Here is a 19,090-nt window from a genome sequence, read left to right as displayed (position 1 = left end):
TCAGCCATGTAGTGAGACTGCCTCAAAATAAAGGGGAGGGGAGGTGCTTCTTGATCAATGACAAAGGGCTGGGGATAGCTCAGTGTGAAGACCCTGGATTCAATCCTCAGTACTGCCAAAAAGAGATGATAGATAGATAGATAGATGTTCAGTCTAGGGTTATTATCCACTGTAGGATCACTATATTTATCATATAATTACAGACTACAACAGACATCTACATAGCCCTTTACTATCTCTAAGCTAATGATGAATAAGAAATACCCTTGCCCGGGTCAGGGATTTAGCTCAGTGGCACCATGCCTGCCTTGCAAGCTCAAGGTCCTGAGTTCAATCCCCAGTACCAAAGGAAAAAAGAAAAAAAGAAATACCCTTGCCCACCCCGAAGATAAGGCCCTCAAAAGTAGGTCAGGGAAAAGTAAACAAACAGAAAAAAGGGTTCATGTAGATAACCAAAAGAGATGACATAAATCCAATTAAGTTAGGGCATTTTCTGGGTACAGTGAAGGGCCTTTACCCCTTATAAAAACAGCTGGGAAGAAGGCCTCATGGGTCCTCCATTTTCCAGAGCTGCCTACTCTGGTAGATTTTTATTAGGGTAGCTATCTGTCTTCTTACCCCCTCCCCTTTCCTCTCTACAAATAAACGGTTTTCCTTTTGTTAAACTTTGTCCCTTTAATTTTTTATTGAGGCTGAGTTTACAAATCATGGGAACTGCTTGCCACAGCAGAGCAGCAATGCTTGTCCCCCAGATGTGACGTAATCATCAATGTGGATATTCTCAATTTGCCAATCAAATGACACAGATGAGCAGAATGGATCAAGAAACAAGATTTTAAAAATGTACTGTATACAAGAAACACATTTAACCCAAAAAGAAATTTATAGGCTGAAAGTAAAAGAATAGAAAACAGCCCGCTGCAGACAGGCAGGTCTGCAGACACCCTACCAAGGTCCCGAATCTGCAGAACATACTGAATCAGCCCCGCCTGGCAACAATCCACTGGACACCCCCCCACCCCCACCCCCACCCCCACTCCTCTGTACAGCCACCTGGTTCCACACTACAAAGACGCAGAGGACACCGGACCACCAGACCACGGTACTGAGTCCCGCTGCTCCCGACCCAGAGATAGGGGCTTCTGAGCCGCTGTCCCACTGCTCCTGGCCCAGAGGAAGGGGCTTCCGGGTCACCATCCCTCCCACTGCTCCCAGCCCAGATGTAGGGGCTTCTGAGCTGCCATCCCACTGTTCCTGGACCAGACGAAGGGGCATGCCGGCCACCATCCCTCCTGGTGCTCCCAGCCGAAGGGAAAGGGCTTTTGAGTCACCATCCCTACCACTGCTCCCGGCCCCTGTCCCACCTCTCCCAGCTCAGAGGAGGTAATCCGTGCAGGCGCTAATAGCATCCCGCCCCAGTCAAAATGAGAAAACATGTAAATAAGTCTCAAAACCAGACTTCCAGATCACCTGCAGCAACCCCAAAGGGAAATGAGATGGAACACTCTGATACTCAACCACCTGGACCCACTGAACTGGCAACCAAAGGGGATCTGGAAAAAAGGAAATCAGAAATAATTTTTCAGATAACAGGAGAAATTGTGCCCCTAGTGCAAGACATGATTAATAAATCTAGAGAGGAGCTCAGGAACATGATGGAATCCCAACACTGGAAACAAATGGAATCCATGAAACAGATGCAAATAGATTTCCAGGACACGAAAAACTCCATTGAAAGTCTACACAGCAGAATGAGCCAATGTGAGGACAGAATTTCAGATATAGAAGATAAGATTGCAATTAGTGACCAGGAAAGGACAAATTGCTTCAAAATTATAAGGGAACATGAGAAATCAATCCAGCAGCTGCTAGATGATGCAAAGAAGAATAATATAAGACTGACTGGAGTCAATGAAGAAACAGAAGAGTATGCAGATGACATAAAACAATCTCTTCACAGAAATAATGGCAGAAAACTTCCCAAGCAGGGGAAAAGAGCTTGACATACAGATAAGTGAGGCATATAGGACTCCAAAGAGCCTTGATCAAAAAACATCTACACATAGGCATATAATTGTTAAGATTCCAGAAACACAACAGAAGAACAAAGTTCTCCAAGCAGTCAGAGAAAAGAAACAAATCACATACAGGGGAAAGCCCATCAGAATCACAGCAGACTTCTCAACACAAACCATCAAGGCAAGAAGAGCTTGGAGTGACATATTCCAAGCCCTAAAAGAAAACAGCTTCCAACCCAGATTGATGTACCCTGCAAAACTATCTTTCAAAATGGATGGAGAAATAAGCTACTTTCATGACAAAGAGCACCTTAGGAACTTTGTGACTACCAAACCAGCACTCCAAAGAATTTTACACAATATCCTAAGAATGGACATTGAGGATCACAACCCCAGGAAGCAAAGCAGAATGAACCCATCTGCCATGACAAGAAATTAAATGTAAAGGGGGAGAACCCAACAAAAAGAAAAAGTCATGGCAATGACAAGTCAATACGTTTCAGTTATAACCATCAACGTTAATGGTCTCAATTCACCAATCAAAAGAAATAGAATGGCAGAATGGGTCAAGAAGCAAAATCCAACAATATGCTGCATACAAGAAACGCACTTAATTCAAAAGGAAACTCACAGACTGAAAGTGAAAGGGTGGAAAACAATACTGCATGCGACAGGAGCCCTAAAAAAAGCAGGAGTAGCTATCCTCTTGGCAGATCAAGTAGATTTCAAATCAACACTGATTAAGAGAGATGAAGAAGGACACTACATTCTCATTAAGGGAAGAATCCAAGAGGAAGAGATGATAATCATAAATATCTATGCACCAAACACTAGTGCACCCAACTATATAAAACAAATACTAACGGACATGAAAAGTCACATATGCACTAATACAATTGTAGTGGGGGACCTCAACATCCCACTGTCACAAATAGATAGATCAACTAGACAAAAAATAAGTAATGAAATACTAGAACTCAATCGAACTCTTGAACAAATGAACTTAACAGATGTTTACAGAGTCTTCCACCCCACAAAATCAGAATACACATTCTTCTCAGCTGCACATGGGTCATTCTCAAAAATAGACCATATACTCACACATAGAACATGTTTAAGTAAGTGCAAAGGAATTGAAGTTATCCCCTGTATATTATCAGACCATAGTGTGATGAAATTGGAGATCCATAGCAAAAGAAACTCAAAAAATTTCATAAACATGTGGAAATTGAACAACACACTTCTGAATAACCAATGGGTCACAGAGGAAATTAAAGAAGAAATCAGACAGTTCCTCCAATTAAATGACAATGACAGTACAACATATCGGAATCTATGGGACATAATGAAACAGTCTTACGAGGGAAATTCATAGCAGTGAATACACATATTAGGAAAACAGAATGAGCCCAATTAAACAACTTGATGCTGCATCTTAAGCTTCTAGAAAAAGAAGAACAGGACAACCCCAGAGCTCATACAAGGGAGGAAATTATAAAGATCAGAGGAGAAATCAATGCAATGGAGACTAAGACAATGATACCAAAAATCAATGAAGCCAAGAGTTGGTTCTTCAAAAGAATCAACAAAATTGACAAACCCTTAGCCAACTTTGTCAGAAAAAGGAAAGAAAAGGCCCAAATCCATGCAATTAGGAATGAAAAGGGTGAAATGACAACAGACCCAGCAGAAATCCAGAGGATCATCAATACCTACTTCCAGAACCTATACGCCCATAAGATGGACAACACAGAAGAAATGGACAGATTCCTAGATACATATGAATTACCAAAGTTGAACGAAGAAGACCTAAAAATTCTGAACAATCCAATATCAACCAATGAAATTGAAAGTGTAATTAAAAACTTATCAACTAAGAAAAGCCTGGGCCCTGATGGCTTCACTGCTGAATTCTACAAGACATTTAGAGAGGAACTGCTGCCACTACTGTTTCAACTCTTCAATGAAATTGAAAGGGAAGCGATACTCTCAAATTCATTCCTGGAAGCAAGCATCACCTTGATCCCCAAAGCAAAGAAAGACCCAAACAAAAAGGAGAACTATAGGCCAATCTCACTAATGAACATAGATGCAAAAATCCTTAATAAGATACTGGCAAACAGAATGCAGAAGATCATCAAGAAGATCATATACCCAGATCAAGTGGGATTCATCCCAGGGATACAGGGATGGTTCAATATACTCAAATCAATCAATGTAATACACTATATCAATAGAGCCAAGGACAAAAACCATATGATTATCCCATAGACGCAGAAAAAGCATTTGGCAAAATCCAATGTGAACTTATGATACAAACCCTACAAAAAATTGGAATAAATGGTCTCTACCTCAAACTGATAGAAGCCATCTATGAAAAACCAACAGCCAATATCATACTAAATGGTCAAACACTGAAATCCTTCACACTCAAATCAGGAACAAAACAAGGATGTCCACTATCACCACTCTTGTTCAATATAGTTCTGGAAACATTAGCCATGGCAAGCAGACAAGAGAAAGAAATAAAAAGAATAAAGATAGGAAATGAAGAAGTCAAATTTTGATTATTTGCAGATGACATGATACTCTATATAGAAGACCCCAAGAACTCCACCAAAAGTTTTCTAGACTTAATAACCAAATTCAGTCAAGTAGCTGGTTACAAGGTTAACACACAAAAATCATTAGCTTTCCTCTACACCAATGACAGACTCACTGAGAGAGAAATAGGACAAATAATTACTTTCACCATAGCATCCAAAAAACTGAAATACCTAGGAATCAACCTAATGAAAGAAATCAAAGACTTCTTCTCTGAAAACTATGGCACTCTGAAAAGAGAGATTGAAGATGATATCAGAAAATGGACAGGCATCCCCTGCTCCTGGGTAGGAAGGATTAATATAGTGAAAATGGCCATACTTCCAAAACTGCTATATAGATTGAATGCATTTCCAACCGAGATCCCAGCAGCATACTTCATGGACCTTGAGAAAACAATCCAAAAATTCATTTGGAACAAGAAGAGACCTAGAATAGCAAAAGCAATTCTAGGTAACAGAGGCATGGCAGGGGGTATCACACTCCCCAACCTGCAACTCTACTACAAAGCTACTGTGATAAAAACAGCATGGTACTGGCAAAGAAACAGACTTGAGGACCAGTGGACCAGATTAGAAGATGCAGAAAGAACTCCAGACACACTCAGCCATCTCATCTTCAATAAAGGAGCCAAATATCCTCACTGGAGGAAAGATAGCCTCTTTAAAAAATGGTGCTGGAGAAATTGGGTTTCAACTTGCCAAAGACTGAAACTAGACCTATATCTCTCACCATGCACTAAATTAAAATCAAAATGGATTAAAGATCTAAATACTAAAATAGAAGCTCTGAGCCAGTTGGAACAGAGGTTAGGTAGAACCCTTGAAGACATCGGTGTAGGAAAAGATTTTATGAACAAAACCTCAGTTGCCCATGAACTAGCACAATCAACAAGTGAGATCTCTTCTTATTAAAAGGCTTCTGCACAGCAAGAGAAACCACCAGCAGTGTGAAGAGACAACCCACAATGTGGGAAAAAATCTTCATCTGCTCTTCCTCAGACAAAGGTCTACTATCTCAAATCTATAAAGAGCTTAAAAAGATCAGACCTCCCAAATTCAAAGATCCAACCTGAAAATGGGCATCTGAAATGAACAGACATTTCTCAGTAGAAATAGCAAATAAATACATGAAAAAATGTTCAACATCACTGGTCATTCTAGAGATGCAAATGAAAACAACGCTGAGATTCCACTTCACTCCAGAAAGAATGGCTGCTATCATGAAGTCTACCAATAACAAATGCTGGCGGGGCTGTGGGGAAAGAGGACCCCTGCTCCACTGCTGGTGGGAGTGTCGACTGGTGCAACCGCTGTGGAAATCAGTATGGAGATACCTCAAAGAACTAGGACTGGAAGTCTCATTTGACCCCACTATTCCAGTGCTGGGGATCTTCCCCAAAGAATTAAAAGAATCATATCACAGCAATATATGTGTGCCCATGTTCATAGCAGCACAGTTTGTGATAGCTAAAACTTGGAAACAGCCCAAATGCCCATCAAGTGGAGACTGGATAAAGAAAATGTGGTTTTTTTTATAAAATGGAGTACTACTCAGCCATAAAAAATGAGAAATTAGAGACATTTATAGCTAAGTGGATGCACATTGAGGCAATACTCTTAAGTGAAATAAATAGGACACACATGTATAAATACCAAATAGTTTCTCTGGTGTGAGAAACTGAAAGTGTAAATAAGGACTAAAATGTATAATAGGTAATGTGAAATAGGAAGAAAAGGAGCAAAGGAGAAGGAAGTGGGAGGGCTGGGGAAAGAATAGAAGGGAATGGGATTAATATGAGAAAATGGAAAATTAGGAACAAAATCTTTGTAAATAGGGAGGAATGGAGGGGTTGAAGGGAGGGCTGGGCAAGGGTGAAAAATAAGAACCAAGAGAGACTATGTAAAGGTGCAAATTTCCAATGATGAATGGCATTATATTGTATACCTAAAATATACCAATCATTAGAATGAATAATCGATAATGTAAAATAGGAAGAAAAGGTCCAAAGGGGTAGGGGTAGTGGGAGGGGTAGGGGAAAGGAAAGAAGGGAAAGGAAAAATGCTGAGAAATGGAAAAAATGGAAATAAAGTCTTTGTAAACAGGGAAGGGCGGAGAGCGTGAAGGGAGGGCTAGGAATGGGGAAAAAATAAGAACCAAGATGCATTATGTAAAGGTACAATTCCCAATGAGAAATGTAATTGTGTTGTATACCTACAATGTACCAATAAAAGAATTTAATAAAGTGCAAAAAAAAAGATAGAAAAGGAAGAAAAAGAAAAAGAAAAGAAAACAAATGTTCTATGCAACAGAAAACAAGCAGGAGTAACTGTCTTATTTTCAGAGAAACTAGGCTTCGAAACTGATCAGAAGAGGCAAACAAAGTCACTACGTATGTATTGTTTAAGGGAACCATTCAAGAGGTAGAGATAACAATAATAAACATATATGCACCAAGAAACAGTGCGCCAAACTTCATAAAACAAACACTACTGAAAATAAAAGATCAGATACAAGGGACCTCAGTTTCCCATTATTAGAAATAGATGGGTCAACTAAACAAAAAATCATAAAATAAATATCAGAGTTGAATGAAACCTCTGGACAATGGACTTGATATGTACAGTGTTCCCACCAACAGCAGAAACACTTTCTTCTTGGCAGCATGTGGAACTTTCTCCAAAATGGACCACATACTAGCCCATCAATTATGTTTAAGTAAATGCAAAAAATTCAAACTTTACCATGCATATATCAGATCATAATGCAAGGAAACTAGAAATCAATGGCAAAGGGAACCACAGAAATTACACAAATGTATGGAAATTCAGCAACACATCCTTGAATAATCAATAGTTCACATAAGAAAGAAAGAAATAAGACAATTCCTACAATTAAATGATAATGCCATACAGCATATCAGAATTTATGGGACACAATGAAAGCAGTCCTAAGAGAGACATTTATACCTGTGAATTCTTACATCAGAAGAGCAGCAAACCACAATAAAGGACCTCACTAGGTCCTTCAGAAACAACAACAATCCAAATACACAGCTAGTACAAGTGAGAAAATTATGAAGATCAGAGCAGAACAGTGAAATGGAGACCTTAAAAATGAAGATTCTAAAAAAACCATAAAGTACAAAGAATCAATTATTCAAAAAGCTGGTTTTTTAAAAGAATAAAAAAATAGACAAATATTTAACTAATCTTACCAAAAAAGGGGAAAGAAAAGACACAAATCAAGGGCCAGGGATTTAGCTCAGTGGTTCTGCCTCCTATGTTGTGAGCACAAGGTCCTGAGTTCGATTCCTGGTACCAAAAAACAAACAAACGAACAACAAGAATGGCACTTAATTTTGGGCCAGGGATTTAGGTCAGTGTTTCTGCCTCCTGTGTTGTGAGCACAAGGTCCTGAGTTTGATTCCTGGTACCAAAAAACAAACAAATGAACAACAGGAGTGGCACTTAATTTTGGGCCAGGGATTTAGCTCAGTGGTTCTGGCTCCTGTGTTGTGAGCACAAGGTCCCGAGTTCGATTCCCGGTACCAAAAAAAAAAAATGGAATTAGAAAGTAAGAAGGTGAAATCACAACAGACACTATCAAAATCCAAAACATTATTACCAGCTACTTCATAAACTTGTATGCCAGTAAATTGGAGAACTCAGAAAAAACAGATTCTCAAATACATATGAATTATCAAAACTGAGCCAAGAAGACATAAAAATGCTGATTAATCCAATAGCAGGCAATGAAATTGCAGCAGTAATACAAAAGCCTACCAACTAGAAAAGCCCGGGACCTATTGAATTGATTGCTAATTTTAGAGGAACTCCAAGGAAGATCTAATGCTAATACTCCTGGGCCAGGGATTTAGCTCAGCGGTTTCACCACCTGCTGCGCAAGCACAAGGACCCAAGTTCGATTCCCAGTACCAAAAAGAAAACAAAAAAAACTAATGCTAATACTCCTCAAACTCTTTAATGAAATTGAAAGGGAAAGAATACTCCCAAATTCATTTGTGACTCCAAAACCAGACAAGGATCTAACCAAAAAAGAGAAGTTAGAGTTTGAGGCCATCCCAATACCCCAGGTCTGCTTCTTGTTTTAGAGAATAAATTGAGGAAAATCAGCCTCTTCACGATTTGGAATACAGACACTGGAAAATAACAACTTGAGGAAACAGAGGAGAGAGATGGATCCCTGGGAACCATGAAGGACCTGAAGGGAAAATTGGAGCCCACAAAGAAATTGAAGAGACAGGCCACAGCACTGAAAAAGGAAGGGGCAACCTACACTTTCTCCCCAGCTCCTGGCTCATGGCATGAAAAAGGAAGATCGAATCTATAGAGACACAATGAAAGGTGACTCCAGAGGCCTCCAGGGAGAACACAGTAATGGATGCTGTACACTAAAACAGCTGGTGAGGGAATCCAGTCCAAGTGATTACCATATCCATTGGAAACCATGTATCATCAGACATCATTTTAGGGAATAGCAACTGAGGCTGGGACTCAGAGAAGCCACAGGATATCTCATGCCATGGCATGAGATAGATGCCATGGGATTTATCTCAGGGCTACCAGTGATAAATTACCACAGAGACTGGGTTAAGGAGAGTCACAGGAGACATCCATGTTCTGGGAGCAATGGGAAGCCTGGAAAGAGACATCCAAAGCTAAATAACTCAGGCCCCAACCTCATGAATAGACATCAATTCACCCTGAACTTCTGTGGACTGGAAAGTTCCAGAACCAACATCATGCCATAATACTACTGCTGACTTGCTGGGATTATGCAGCACCCCATCCTAATCCCACAGTCAGCTTGCTGGGATTATTCCACATAGATCTAGGCTCTGAGCACCTCCTTTATCTAACAGCAAGAGCAGAGTGACACCTTGAAATGGACACTGCCACAAACTATAGACTCTGGAAAATAACTACAGTCTTGAAATCACAGAGAAACTTCTTATTTGTTGTTTCATTCCCTCCTATCTTCTCCACAAGTTACTTGAAGCTTGCATAAACTTCCTCTATCTTTCAGCTTTATTTCTAATCTTTTCTTCCTCTATTATTTCTCTATTTATTTCTCTTTTCTCTTTTAATTATCACACATTAGGGTAAAATCATTCTATTGAGTGAATATTTACTGTATATAATTTCCTGATTTATCTTAGATTTTGTTATATAGGTCTTGTACATATGGTTAAAAGTGGAAAATTATTAGTTAGCACACTGTGTCATTTTCCAGTCTCTGCTATTGCAGGCTGTAATACTTCAGCCAAAGTGACATAGTTGGTGTGATCAACTGATCTTCCTTGTACAACAATAACTAGATTGTATGGGAGACATAAACAATACTATAGTTCAGTACCAAAGAACTGGGTACCAGGCCAAACAGGATGCAACTTCTCACCCTTAATAAACACAAGAGGCATGATTTTGGGACAGACTCAAAAGCTAAAAGCCAGCTACCCCTAGAAGACATCTCTGAGAAGTAGTAACTTCCTAAAGAGGTATTGAGACTAGTAATAAAGCTATCTACCATGAGCAACTTATAAGCATCAGTGCAGAAAACAAATACACACACACACACACACACACACAAATAAAGAAGAAAACACAGAAGCAAGATGCAACCCCAGACCTCCAATTTGCCCAAGGCAAATCCAGAGGGCATTGAGGTGGAAGAAATAAAAAACCACCCATCTGAACTTTCTCAAATGGTAGCAGCAGAAGCAACAAAGTGGATGAATGAATCTTTAGAAAAAAACCAAAACAAAAATAATTACACAAAAACATCTTTGAAAAGTGGGGTGGGTGGGCAACCTACTCTCAGGCCCCTCCTCTGTCTCTCTTAGAAGCTTTCCTTCTCTCAATAAATTTTTCCTATTCTTAAAAAAATAATTACACAGATAATTAAAGAGATGATGAGCATAATGAAGGAAATGGTTAGTAAATCTGGGGTAGATAGAGATTTTAAAAATAGAGGAGCTTAGAAAAGATACAGAAACTATGAATGCCCAACATAGGAAAGAACTGGATTCCATAAAACAGTTTCAAATAAATATCCAGGAGATCAAAAATTCTACTAAAAATATGTGCATCAGAGTCAACACATGTGAAGAAAGAATATCAGATCTAGAAGACAGGGTTGTGGTTACTGATCATCAAATGAAAAAATTCTTAAAAATAGCAAGGGACCATGAAATCAATTGAAAAGCTGCTAGATGATGCAAAGAAGACTAATATGAAATTAATTAGTGTCAATGAAAATTAGAAGATGGCCTAAAAGACATAAAAAGCTTATTCACAGAAATAATAGCAGAAAATTTCCCAAGCATGGAAAAACAATTTGACATACAGAGAAGTGAGGTATATAAAGCTCCAAATAGCCATGATCAGACAAAAAGCACATAAAGGTATATAACAGCCAAGATTCCACAAATTCAACACAAGAAAAAAAATACTAAAAGCTGTTAGAGAAAAGAAACAAATCACCTATAAAGGAAAACCAATCAGAATCACAGCAGACTTCTCAACCAAACACTTAAATCAAAAAGAGCTTGTAGTATTTCAAGCCCCAAAAGAAAACAACCACCATCCCAGAATGATATACCCCATAAAGTTATCTTTCAAAATAGATTGAATTCAGGCGTAGTGGTGGATGCCTGTAGTCCCAGCACTCGGGCGGCTGAGGCAGGAGGATTTCCATGAGTTTGAGGCCAGGATGGACTATATAGTGAGTGAGTTCAAAGCCACCCTGAAATACATAGTGAGACCCTATCTCCAAAAAAATTGTTGGAGAAGTAAGATACTTCCATGGTAAAGAACACCTGAGGGACTGGGGATTTAGCTCAGTGGTTCTGTTGCCCACCTTGCAAGCACAAGGTTCTGAGTTCAATCCCCAGTACCAAAACAAACAAACAAACAGAAAAACAAAAAGACTCTGTCCTACATTTCTGTTTGCCGGGGATTTAGCTCAGTGGCTTTGCAGCCTGCTGCGCAAGTGCAAGGACCTGAGTTCGATCCCTATTACCAAAAAAAAAAGAACACCTGATGAAAGTCATGGCCACCAAACCAGCACTCCAAAAAGTTCTGAACAATATGCTACAAAAAGGCAATGAAGACAACAATTCCAAGAATCCCAGTAGAAGAAATCCACCAGGCAAGGCAAGCAATTAAATTGAAAGGAAAGAAAAGGAATCAACAACATGATAATAACATGTTGACAAGGACAAGTCAATATCTACCAGTTATAACCATAATCACCAATGGTTTTTCAATTCACCAATCAAAAGAAATAGATTAGCAGAATGGATTAAGAAATGAGATTCAACACTATGCTGCTTAAAAGAAACACGTTTAGCTCAAAAATAAACTCATAGACTGAAACTCAAAGGATGGAAAACAATACTTCATGCAACAGGAACTTGGAAAATAGCAAGGGTAGCTATTCTATCTGCAGACAAACTGGATTTCAAGCCAAGACTGATCAGGAAAAACAAAGAAGGTCACTACATACTTGTTAAGGGAACAATTCAAGAGTAAGAAATAACAATCATAAATATATATGCACCAAATACCAGCACACATAATTATATAAAACTAACACTAATGGATATGAAAAAATCAGATAAGCATTAATACAATTATAATGGGGAACAACAATACCCCACTGTCGCAAATAGACAGAATGATTAGATTTTAAAAATCTACAAATAAATATCAGAGCTGAACCAAACCTTTGAACAAATGAACTTAGTAGATATCTACAGAGTTTTCTTTCTTTCTTTCTTTCTTTTTTTTGGTACCAGGGATCGAACTTGGGACCTTGTGCTTGCAAGGCAGGTGCCGGAACCACTGAGCTAAATCCCTGGCCCATCTACAGAGTTTTCTACCCAACAACAAAAGAATATACATTCTTCTCAACAGCACACAAGACTTTCTCCAAAATAGACCACATACAAGCTCATAGAATATGCCTAAGTAAATGCAAAGGAATTAAATTATCCCATATGTATTATCAGATCACAGTGCAATGAAATTGGAAATTAATAGCACAATAAATCAGAAAAACTAGATAAACACATGGAAATTAAATAATACCCTCCTGAACAAACAATGGGTCACTTATGAAATTAAAGAAGAAATTAGACAGTTTTTACAACTAAACAATAATGTCAATATGACATACTGAAACTTATGTGATGCAATGAAAGCAGTCCTATGAGGTAAATTAATAGCACTGAATTCCCACATCAGAAAAACAAGGCAAGCTCAAATAACCAACCTAATGTTGAACCTAAAGTTTCTAGAAAAAGAAGGGCAAGTTGTACTCAAAGTGAGTACAAGGAAGGAAACTATAAAGATCAGAGCATAAATTAATGCAATTGAGGATAAGAAAACAATACAAAAATCAATGAATTAAAGAGTTGATTCTTTGAAAGATTAAATAAAATAGACAAACCCTTAGCCAATCTTATCAAAATAAGGAAATAAATGACCCAAATATATGCAATTAGGAATGAAAAGGGTGAAATCACAATGGATCCTGTAGAAATTCAGAAGATCATTAATACCTCTTTTAAGAACCTGTACTCGGGCTGAGGATTTAGCTCAGTGGTTCCGTTGCCTGCCTCACAAGCACAAGGATCCGAGTTTGATCCCCAGTACCAAAAAAAAAAAAGAAAAAGAAAAAAAAAAGAACCTGTACTCTAATAAGAAAACATTCAGAAAAAAATGAAAGATTCCTAGATACATATGAATTAACAAAGCTAAATTAAGAAGATAAAAATTCTAAAATATCCAATATCAGTTAATGAAAATGAAGAAGTAATATTTTTAAAACTGCAAAGAAGGAAAAGCCAAGGTTCTGATGGATTTATTGCTGAATTCTACAAGAACTTTAGAGAAGATATAATATGACTACTCCTCAAACTCTTTAATGAAACTGAAAGGAAGCTATAATCCCAAAAGTATTCTTGGAAACAAGCATTACCCTGATACTAAAACCAGAGAAGGATCCATTAAAAAAAAAAAAAAAAAGAATGACAGGCCAATTTCCATAATGAACAGAAATGTAAAAATCTTAAATAAAATACTGGCAAATACAAGGCAGAAAATCATCAAGAAGATTATACACAGGGCCAGGATTTAGCTCAGTGGCACCATACCTGCCTCAGAAGCACAAGGTCCTGAGTTCGATTCCTGGTACCACCGAAAAAAGATTATACACCACGACAAGTAAGATTTATTCCAGGGATGCAGGGAAGTTTCAACATATTCAAATCAAGAAATGTAATACACCATGTTAACAGAACCAAAGACAAAAACCACATGATCATCTCAATAGACACAGAAAAGTCATTTGACAAAGTCCAAGCCTCATTCATGATAAGAACCCTACAGATAATTGGAATAGAACATTTTATCTCAATCTGATGAAATCTCTCTATTACAAACCAACAGCCAACATCATACCAAATGGTCAAAAACTGAAATATTTCACTCTCAAATCAGGAACAAGACAAGGATCCCTAGTTCTGGAAACATTAGCCAGAGCAATTAGACAAGAAGGAATATGGATAGGAAAGGAAGAAATTAAATTATTGCCATTTTCTGATGACTTGATACTCTACATGGAAGACCCCCAAAACTCCACCAAAAGACCCCTAGAATTAATAACCAAATTAAGTAGTAGCAGAATACAAATTCAACATTCAAAAATCAGTAGTATTCCTGTACACTAATAACAAACTCACTGAGAGAGAAATTAGGGAAACAACACTTTACACAATAGCATCAAAAAATGAAATGCTTAGGAATTAATCTAATGAAGAAAGTGAAAGACCTTTACACTGAAAACTACAGTACTCTAAAAAAGGAGATCAGAGAAGATATCAGAAAATGGAAAGATATTCCCCTGTTCTTGGATAGGTAGAAACAATATAGAGAAAATGGCCATACTTCCAAAACTGTTACACAGATTAAGGCAATACTAATAACATACCTCACAGAACTAGAAAGAACAATTCTAAAACTCATATGGAACCAGAAGAGATACAGAATGGCAAAATAAATTCTGAGCAAAAGGGCAAGGCAGGGGACATCACTATCCCTGATTTGATGTTATAATATGAAGGTACCATGATAAAAACAGCGTGATACTGCCAAAAAACAGGCCCAGTGATCAATGGTACAGAACAGGAGATGCAGAAACAACTCCAAGCACACTTGCTTACCTTATCTTTGATAAAGAGCCCAAACACCTTCACTGGAAGAAAGCCTCTTTAATAAATGGTGCTAGAACCTGAAGTTGCATTTGACCCAGCTATTCCCTTCTAGGCATCTTCCCAAAAGAGTTAAAAGCACCATGCCACAGTGGCATACGCATACTTGTGTTTATAGCAGCACAGTCTATAATAGCTAAATTTTGGAAACAGCCCATATGCTCATCAACTGATGAATGAATATAGAAAATGTGGTGTTTATATACAATGGGGTACATTGTACTCCCTAAAGGAAAATAAACTTGAGTCATCTGTAGGTAAATGGATACACCACAAGACTATAATTTTAAGTGAAATAAATAAGACACACAAGTTTAAATATCACGTTTTCTCCTGTGTGAGAAACTCTAAGGGTAAACAAGGAGAAAAATGGAGGACAGATGTTGGGAAGTAGGAAGAACATGTTCATATGGGAAGGGGAACAAGGAAGGTGGAGTGGGGAAGGGAAGAAAGAGAAAGAGGATTTTTTTTTAATGGAAGGAAAAAATGGAAATAAAGCTTTTATAAATGGGAAGCAAAAGAAGAGTTGAAGGGAGGGAAGGGGAATGGGGAAAAAAGAAGAATTAAGATATATTATGTATAGGTACAAATTCCCAATAATGAATGTGAGCACTATGTATGGCAAATATGTAGAAAAAAAATTTTAATGTTTGAAAAGAGAACTAGGCCAATCTCTCTAATGAACAGACACAGAAATTCTCAACAAGATAATGCCAAGCAACAGAATGCAATAAATCATCAAAAAATATCATACACCATGACCAAATAGACTTCATCCCTGGGATGCAAGTATGGCTGAACATATGCAAAACAATAAATGTAACTCATCACATAAACAGATCCAAGAACAAAAAATCACATAATTATCTCAAGATGCAAAAAAAAAGCCTTTGGCAAATTCCAACATCCATTCATGATTGAAATCCTGAAGAAAATATGTATAGAAGGATTTCATCTCAATCTGATAAAAGCCAGTTATGAAAAATCTACTGCCAACTTCATATTAAATGGGGAAAAATTGAAAGCTTTCCCTTTAAAATCAGGAACAAGACCAGGATGTCAACCATAACCACTCCTGTTTCACATAGTACTCAAAATATTAGGGAGAACAATTAACCAAGAGAAAGAAATAAAAGGATACATATAGGAAAGGAAGAAGTCAAAGTATCATTATTTGCAGAAGACATGATCATCTACATACAAGACCCAAAATATTTCACTAACAAGAATTAAGTAGAGTAGCAGGATACAAATCAACAAATACAAATTCAAGGGAGTAGCAGGATTCAAAGTCAACAAACAAAAATTAATAGCATTCCTATATGTTAATAATGAACTCATTGAGAAAAATTAGGAAAACAATACCATTCTCAGTAGCATCAAGAAAAATTAGGGCCAGGGATTTAGCCCAGTGGTTCCGTCGCCTGCCTCGCAAGCGCAAGGACCCAAGTTTGATCCTCGGTACCAAAAAAAAGAAAAAAAAAGAAAAATTAAATACTCAGGTATTAACTAAGGAAGTGAAAGATCTCTACAATGAAAATTACATCACTTTAAATAAAGAAGTTTTAAGAGGACATCAGAAAATGGAAAAATATTCCATCTTCCTCTGGAATGGCAGAACAAATGTAGTCAAAATGGCTATACTTCCAAAAGTGATGTATATATTTAACGCAATCCCAATCTAAATACCAACAGCATTACTCATAGATCTAGAGAAAACAATTTAAAAGTTTATATGGTACCCAAAGAGACCCAGAATAGCAAAAGCAATTCTGGTTAACAATAGCAAAGCAGGAGACATCACAACCCCAGATTTGAAGTTATAGTACAAAGTTACAGTGATAAAAACAGCATGGTATGGGCACAAAAACAAATATGGATCCATGGAACAGAAGATAGGAAGCAGAAATATAGGAAGAATATAGGAAGCAGAATATAGGAAGCAACCCTGGGCTTAGTCAACTATTTAGTGTTTGACAAAAGGACTGAGAACATATACTGGAGGGAAGATGGAATCTTCAATAAATATTGCTGGGAAATTGGATATCCATATTGGATATATACATGGAGAAGCTTAAGTCTAGACCCATATATCTCACAACGTACTAAACTAAAATCAAAGTTGATGAAAGATCTAAGGTTAAAACAGAAATACTTAGTCTGCTGGAAGATAAAATAGGCAAAACTCCTGAAGACAGAAGTAAGCAAGGGCTTTCTGACAGAACTCCAATGGCGCAAGAAATAGTACCAAGAAGGCCAGGGATTTAGCTCAGTGGTGCTGCCACCTGCCTCGCAAGTGCAAGGACCTGAGTTTGATCCCCTGGTACCAAAAAAAAGAGAGAAAGAAATAGTACCAAGAATCAACAAATGGGATTGCATCAAATTAATGATTCTTTACATCAAAGGAAACCATCAACACAGTGAAGAGACAACCTAAAGAATAGGAAACAATTTTGCCAGCTATTCCTCAAACAGAGGGTTGACATCTAGAATATAAAAAGAACTATAAAAACAAAAAAAAACCAGACCTCAGAAATAAAAGACCCAGTCAAAAAATGGGCAACTGAAATAGACTTCTCAGAAGAAGTACAGATGGTCAATAAATATATGAAAAAAATGCTCAACACTGCTGGTCATTACAGAAATACCAATTAAAACAACACTGGCCCCTATCTCTGGCTTTCTGGTCGCTTCCAGGGCCAGAGCTCGCCAGCCTGTCTGGGGTACCGCCCAATCGCTCGCAGACGGGCTGGCCGCGGGAAGTCAACCAGTTCCGCAACAAGTACATCCAGCAGACTAAGCCCCTCACCCTGGAGCGCTCCATCAACCTGTACCCTCTTACCAATTACACTTTTGGTACAAAAGAGCCCCTCTGTGAAAAGGACAGCTCTGTTGCTGCCAGATTTCAGCGCATGAGGGAGGAATTTGATAGAATTGGAATGAGGAGGGCTGTAGAAGGGGTTCTGATTGTACATGAGCACCGGCTTCCCCATGTGTTACTCCTACAGCTGGGAACAACTTTCTTCAAATTACCTGGTGGTGAACTTAACCCAGGAGAAGATGAAGTTGAAGGACTAAAACGCTTAATGACAGAGATACTGGGTCGCCAGGATGGAGCCCTGCAAGACTGGGTCATTGATGACTGCGCTGGTAACTGGTGGAGGCCAAATTTTGAGCCTCCGCAGTATCCATATATTCCTGCACATATTACAAAGCCTAAGGAACATAAGAAGTTGTTTCTGGTTCAGCTTCAAGAGAAAGCCTTGTTTGCAGTCCCTAAAAATTATAAGCTGGTAGCTGCACCATTGTTTGAATTGTATGACAATGTGCCAGGATATGGACCCATAATTTCCAGTCTTCCTCAGCTGTTGAGCAGGTTCAATTTTATATACAACTGAATTCCTGCGCAGAGGAGAAGAAAAAGAAGCCGTCTCTGTGAGCACAGCTATAAACAGTGTAGAAGAATAAACATGTTAGAAAAGTTTTTTTGGTGTTTATCCTTTTCCCAAACCCTAAATTTCCCCCTTTCCATTGTTTGAATAGTAAAGTTAATATGAAGAACTAGATAGTGATGCAAATAATGTAATGTTTACTTTTGGTTCTACTCATGCTTTTTTGTACAACATTAAAGAAAGTGAACTTCTACTTGTATTTTTTAAATTTCTCATTAAACTTTGAAAACTCAAAAAAAATAAATAAATAAAACAACACTGGAGGGGCCGGGGATTTAGCTCAGTGGTTCCGCTGCCTGCCTTGCAAGCGGGAAGTCCTGAGTTCGATCCCCGGTACCAAAAAAAACCCCCCAAAACAAAAAAACAACACTGGAATACCCTCTTGCTCTGGAAAGAATGGCTATCATCAAGAAACAACTAGGGCCTGAGATTTAGCTCAGTGGTGCCGACGCCTGCCTCATAAGCACGAGGCTCTGAGTTGGATCCCTGGTACACGCCCCCCCCCAAAAAACCCCAAAACCAATAACAAATATAGGTGAGGCTGTGGGGCAAAAGGAAACCTTCCACATTGTTGGTGGGAATGTAAACTACTACAACCATGATGGAGATTAGTATGGTAAATTCTCAAAAAACTAAAAATAGAGGGCTGTGGTGTTCACTCTTGCATGGTGGCCTGCCCTCATGTTGTATGTGTACTTCTTTTTCTACTTTTACTTGGC

General features: G+C 38.2%; 1 pseudogene; it reads left to right on the top strand.

The window, feature by feature from the left end:
• The first annotated feature begins 11,695 nt into the window (after nucleotides 1-11,695).
• Nucleotides 11,696-18,564, top strand: LOC101705934 (cleavage and polyadenylation specificity factor subunit 5 pseudogene; annotated as a pseudogene).
• Nucleotides 18,565-19,090: the final 526 nt, after the last annotated feature.

Source organism: Heterocephalus glaber, unplaced genomic scaffold, assembly GCF_053883595.1.
Source record: "Heterocephalus glaber isolate CG9 unplaced genomic scaffold, H.glaber_assembly_v1.0 deba00001707, whole genome shotgun sequence".
In the NCBI taxonomy this organism is placed as follows: domain Eukaryota; kingdom Metazoa; phylum Chordata; class Mammalia; order Rodentia; family Bathyergidae; genus Heterocephalus; species Heterocephalus glaber.
This window is presented reverse-complemented; position numbering and strand designations above follow the sequence as displayed.